The sequence below is a fragment of the Brachyistius frenatus genome, unplaced genomic scaffold (genome assembly GCF_029030835.1).
Source record: "Brachyistius frenatus isolate BFR_SWC_R1_liver_20210118 unplaced genomic scaffold, ASM2903083v1 Contig_60, whole genome shotgun sequence".
Taxonomy (NCBI): domain Eukaryota; kingdom Metazoa; phylum Chordata; class Actinopteri; family Embiotocidae; genus Brachyistius; species Brachyistius frenatus.
Window position 1 is genome coordinate 1,990,335 of NW_027210659.1, and position 6,240 is coordinate 1,996,574.

General features: G+C 39.5%; 1 long non-coding RNA gene across 1 annotated transcript in view; it reads left to right on the forward strand.

Moving 5' to 3' along the window:
• The window catches only part of LOC138625223 (uncharacterized), a 417,346-nt gene that overhangs the window by 328,817 nt on the left and 82,289 nt on the right, over positions 1-6,240 (forward strand). The gene's annotated exons all lie outside the window — the stretch shown is intronic.

Sequence of the window (6,240 nt, forward strand, 5' to 3'; positions counted from 1 at the left end):
CCACTGAAGGGACTTTGTCTTTGCCGCCGGCCTCCTGCATGCAATCCTGAGGGTCTTTACCTTCCTTACCTGTCTGTCCTGTCCAGGTCGTGTGCCCTAAATCTCCAATTCATCAGTCAGTTACTTGGCCTGGCTGTTCCCTTGGACCCCCTCCACCTACCCAGCTTGGTTTTTACTCTTCTTAATTGTGTGAAGGGCCGTCTCTAAGCCATTCCACTGGTAAGTGCGGTGTGAAAAACACTGTATTGTCTCTTCCTATGGTTTTTGTATTTCAGTTTGTTCCCTGTTTTTTGTATTTTTGACAGCTTTTTCTGTTTTTGTAAGTAAAACCTGCCTTTTGTTTCTACTTCTTGCATTATCCTCTGGAATGCAGTGTAGAGGATGAAGGACCTTATTTGTTTTTGTACTACTGGAGTGCCAATTTCTTACAAATTGACACTCAAATTGTGTATAACACGGAGAAAACCTGGATTTTGGGGCCTATCGGCAGTTCTCCCACTTTGCCCAGTTGTTGAGTCCTGATAATGATTTCAAGTATTTTCATTCCTGTTAATTACACATAATGAACTCATGGTGTGTTAGTTTGTTCAGTCACTTTACATCTCAATCCGTCTACATCTTGGATCTCATGTTTATATTATCTGAGGAAACTCCTCCAGCAGGGCCCCTTCAGAGCAGGAGGAGGAGCTGACCTCTGCTGAATGCCGTTATTAATGTAGGTGCTGATTGGGGGCGTTGCTGCCACTCAGAAGTCCTGTCACAGAAACGCTGATTTAAGTTTCCCTGGGGAGGCGGGATATTGAGCTCCGACAGAGGAATTAGCCGGGACATCTGAATTAGCGAGACGTATTTAGAAAGCACAGAACATCAGTCAGATGTCAGCCTCCTACCTCACCAGCCTCCAGAGAAAAAAAGGATGTGATTTTTGTTTTCCCCCCTTAAGGACACTGCAAGAAAATGTTTTAGTTGGGAACCAACACGAAAGTGTATTATGAACAATCAATTTTAATTTTGTATTTTTGTTTCACCCATTAGTCGGTATTAGACTTATTACTTACAAATTCATGACTGATGCATCATTTGTCTACTGATAATGAATATGAACGACCGAACCAAAGTGGTAATTTGAAAATTGTACAAGTCATTTCTTAGGACAGCGGGATGTACTGTAACCATGTTTTATACTTCATTACCCATAAATCCTGGAACGTGCAAGACAGCATACTGATATGTACCCATCAAGGTCTGTGCTTTAAAACTAAAAGGAAGTGAGTGACAGGACTGAAATATGAGGAGCAAACAAACACGTTTGCATTTTTAGCAGGTTTAAGCTTGTTGCTTCCTGTGAGCAGAAAATAAAGTTTATATATTCAAAAATCCATGTTAGTGAGCTTTTCAGGTTATATATGCTCCATTCAAATAGGGCAGTATTGACCTTTTACGAGAACTTTTGCATATGCCCAGAGTTCTCAAGCTGTGACGTGTTTGCTTACATTTTCAGAAATGACAAGAGCCCATGAAAGTTCATCTTTGTGAAATGATAAGCTTAAATATTGTCATTTTAGTCAGTCAGTTTCAGTTCATAACTTAAATAATGTATGTGTGGAAAATGTTGGTTTCCAACAGCCTGATCTTCTCCCTCTTTTATTATGTCTTTGAATTTCCTCCATTCTGTTACCCGCCTGTTAGTTTGCTAAGTTGTGAGCCTCTGTGGCTTCTAGACGCCGTCCATGTTGCTGTTGCTTAGCAGCAGTGTTCTCACGACTTCACCGCTTGAACGACAAGCATGCGGTGAGCGTGGCTTCCTATGTTGTTACCACGAGCTCACGAGTTCCATTTGAACACAGCAATAGTCCATCCACCTGACAGGTGCTGATTAAACAGCATTATTATTATACAGGTGCGCCTCGGACTGGTTACAATAAAAGGCCACTCTAAAATGTGTAGTTTGATACGCAACACAAAGTCACAGATATCACAAGTTTGAATAAATTGTGCAATTGGCATTTTTTCTGCAGGAATGTCGGCCAGAGCTGTTGCCCATGAACTGAATGTTCATTTTACCACATAGCGCTCCTTTTTTGGTCGTTAACATCAAAATAAAGTTAAGAATCACGGCCTTGTTAACATGTCAAATATGTAACTGTGACCTGTAGAAGAGACATTTGCAATAGACTTGTTTTTTTAATGATCAGTTCTGACTCAAACCTGTCTTTATTAATATAAAATTTGAATTTCCTGGATTTGTTTTCAACAGTCTGTGTACCTTTTTTTTTTTTTTATTTCATTAGATTTTACAGGTCAACTTTCTGCGATTTGATCTTTTGATTTTGGGGCAAAACTGTTTGTGTTCACAAACATTATCTGAACTGTCAGTCTCCTCACAACGGAAATGCAACGTTATAACTGTAAAGAGTAAGAAGCCATTTCTTCTACACTCTTCTCACCTGCTACATGTTACCTCCTAACGAGAGATTTGCAGACCCTTTGGTCAATGTGGCTGGTCATCAGCTCAGGGAGACTTTGTTTTTAACCACTGAGTATTTAATAAATTCTAATTTGCATTAATTTAACTTCTTCAAATCTGTTTTACTTTGCAGAAAAGCTTTGTTTCAACCCACAAAACATCTTTAGGCACCAAACAAAAACTGGGGAAAATGTAAATGAAATGATTCTTCTGGTATCTAAAAATATTAGTTTTATGTCTTAAATATGTCATTTAGCAGAAAGCAGCAGAGGCAGAATACACAACATGGTACTTAAATGACTGGATTTTACAAACGTTTGAAACAAGTATTAACCCAAGGTTTACGATTAAAATGTTGTTACAGAGTTTTAACAAAAACACCCAGAGCTGATTGATTTAAACTGATTTACCATCGGTCGTCTGACCCCCCCATCAACCCCCAAAACTGACGGAAAACAGGTAAGAGTAAAAAATAAATCGGAAATCAGGGGGGAAATGCTAATATGCTGCTCATTGTGCTGCAGATTCAGTTTCAGCTGCGAAATGAAGCTCAAAGTCCCAAATTCACACCAATTTATGTTAAACTTTCAAATGACACACTTTTTATAGCCAATCAGACGATCTGATCTGATCGCAACCTAAAGAGCGTTTGAAGAGCTTTAACTCCAATCAAAAGGATAAACGTTGCTCTTACTAACGCTGACCGAGCACGAACTCAATTCATTTACTATAATTGCAAGTGACCATTTAAAAATGATCCCAACAGTTTGATTTTTCCTCGTCCACCTCTGAGCTTTCAGCGTCCTCTTCCACACTTCCTGTCTGCATTGAGCCGCCATCACTCCACCGGGAGGTGTCACGGCGGGATCCGAGCAGACTTTATCTATTATGGGAGGGTGTGATTCATGGAGGCGGCGGCAGCTCAAGGAAAACCAATCCTGTGACACTTTCTCCCCTGCGCTGTAAACAGGGCAGCAGGAGCTACAGAAGGACAAGGCAGCGGCAGCCGGTCGCCCCTGACAACCGTGATAAAATGGCCTTCCTTAACTAAACTCGTAAAGCACAGGGCGATAAAACTCAATCTTCTGTAAAATCCAATTAAGTCATTATCTGACTGATTGTATCTTTAATTGAAAACAGAAGTGACAGTAAATTTCTGTGATATATCAGGATCAATCGATACTGCCGTACAATCTGGTCTCAAGAGGTGATTTATAATGTCAACGCCTTATAGGTAACTCCACATTCTTCTCTCTAAAACCACTGGTGGATGAAATTAAGAGTAAGTGCGTTTCATAAAAAAACAAGATGGTCACGTTATTGATTACAACAGATGGGGCCGAATACAATGAACGTTCCCACAGCGCAGCGGAAAGAAAATACAAGTAATTTTCTTTGTCTGTTTTATATTGTTCCCAGCACACCATCACATTTACACTCCATCACAAAGAAGCACTTTTATTTCCCTAAAACTTGTAGCGACATAAACTCCAAAGCTCCAAATTACTTTTGTTGCTGTCTTATTCAAACGCAAACACAAATAAACACGTTGAAAGCATGCGGTTTGAAATGAATCTCCATAAACACAAACAATGTACAGTACAGGAGTGCAAGAGTCAGCTTCTCAAAGGCACAGAAAGTTGGCAAAATGTCCTCTGAGGTGTTTTTAATTCACATTTACACAATTGAAAAGATTGCAGCAGGTCACTATTAGTAGTTTGTCAAGTGAAAAGAAAAAAACAGAAATGAGTTTGTTTTGGGTTATTGCAAATGTTAACTGTCCAACACTGCTACCAGGTATTATATAGGTCACAATTGCAAATGTGGAGATTACAAGGATGCAATTAACAATTCTTTGTATTATTAATGAATCTGCCGATTACAAGCTTCAAAAGCAGATCAGAGATGAAATGTTTACCCTCCATAACAGTCCAAAAGATATTCAATTTTACTGTAACCGAAGAGAAAAAAAAAAAGAAGCTCCAAACCCAAACATATGAGAAGCTGAAACTTTGCATTGTTTAAAATGTCTGGCTTGAAAAATGCCTGATCGGTTGACTGACTATTAAAACGGTTGCTGACGGCTGCCTCAGTCTCTGCTCGCAGCAAAGTGTGTAAAAAGTTGTAAACAGTAACCTGTGAACAGCAAAACTTCTGGCTTTAAAGGGTTAAAAACACAACAGACATGCAAATTCTCTGGAAGAAACGATGCTGCTGGATCAGCAGCACAAACAAACAGACGGCGCTCATCGCAGGTCAACACAGCGGAGGGAAGCAGGATTCATGTCGAACCCTCCCGGTGGCCTTTTTTCTCCCTGCTAAGCCGTCCAGTGGCACATCGTCCTACAAGGAGCGTCCTCCGTGTCTCTAACAGCTGTCGGAGATGTTCTCTAAACTTAAACTCAGGGACATTTTCATTTGTACCAGAAAAAAGACTGTTTGCCCGATAGTTATTCAGGGTCATACTTACTCTCAAGTCAAGCAACGTCTAGCAATAAATCGGAGCCACATTTAACTAATGCAGATACAGACTGGTAACAAATTAAAAAGAAAAAGACGACGTAAAGAGCCCCGGCGAGGTGTTTCACCACCACAGGCTCCTTGGCTCAGATTCTTTCTGACACTTTGCTGGAGACAAAAACGATTCCTTTAAATGACGTTCTGATTACAGTCTGATCAATACTGGAATTTTTGAGGCAGATTCTGCCGTCAATGTTTGAGAGTTAATGATGACGTCTGGCTTATAAATCCAATGACAATATATCAGCAGGATATTGTAAGAATACAACACGTCATCTCCACACAAAAGCTTTTATATGAGTTTTGTTCTTGAAGAACTGTGAACGACATACTGACAAGAGCAATTTAGTTAAAAAAAAAAAAATCAGCTGAAAACTACGTGATAGAGACAGTTTCTAAATGACCTCAAACCAAGTTTGGCATTTATTGACTGCATCTTCTGAATCTGATAGACCTGCAGCAAGGGGATGATTTATAAGTCTGTCTCTGGTTTTGATGATGGCGGTGGTGAGCGCTGTCTAACGCTTCGAAACACATCTTGTCCTTCGTACTGGCGCTCAGTGTACGACAACACGCTGCTGTCGAAAAATACCAAAGAGATGTTTAAGGTCATCCAGAAACTGTGTCACAATTACATAGTTCATGATAAAACTCACTAAGGTTCCAATTATTTAAGAAACAAATGTCAGGAATCCTTTGTAATAATATTGTACTCGAAAGTCCAGTATTGATGGGTTTACGTTTTTGTTTTTTTTAAATCTAAGTTTCTCCTGACTGATTCAGCAGCTTCTTACGAAACACTAAAATTAAGGCACTTAAATGCTGTTGGAACAAAATTGATATGTAACTTTACTCCTGAAAGTCTCGGTTTTGCTGCCTTTAACTTCTTAAATTAGTTCAGTGGTGAGAAGTCTACATGAGGGTATCAATTCATGTTGCGTAACTTTACACCGATGTGTTAAGTTACTCTTTAACTTCAAAACAGAAGAAGAAATCTTTTACTTTTCAAAAAACCGCTTTGCTTTGACCTCAGGACATCTTTTGACTTGCAGATCACTAAATAAGTGCTTATTATGAAAGGGAGGATTTGTCTGTTGCCTTTTTCACTGGACCACAAAAGAATTTTCAACAGCTGAGAAACTAATAAAAGAAACCGACGTCGACTAATAACAACTGCTTTGTACTATATTTGTTATTTCAAGTATCGCATATCAACCAGGAAAAGAACGAAAAGCAACGAGGACACGCGCTGA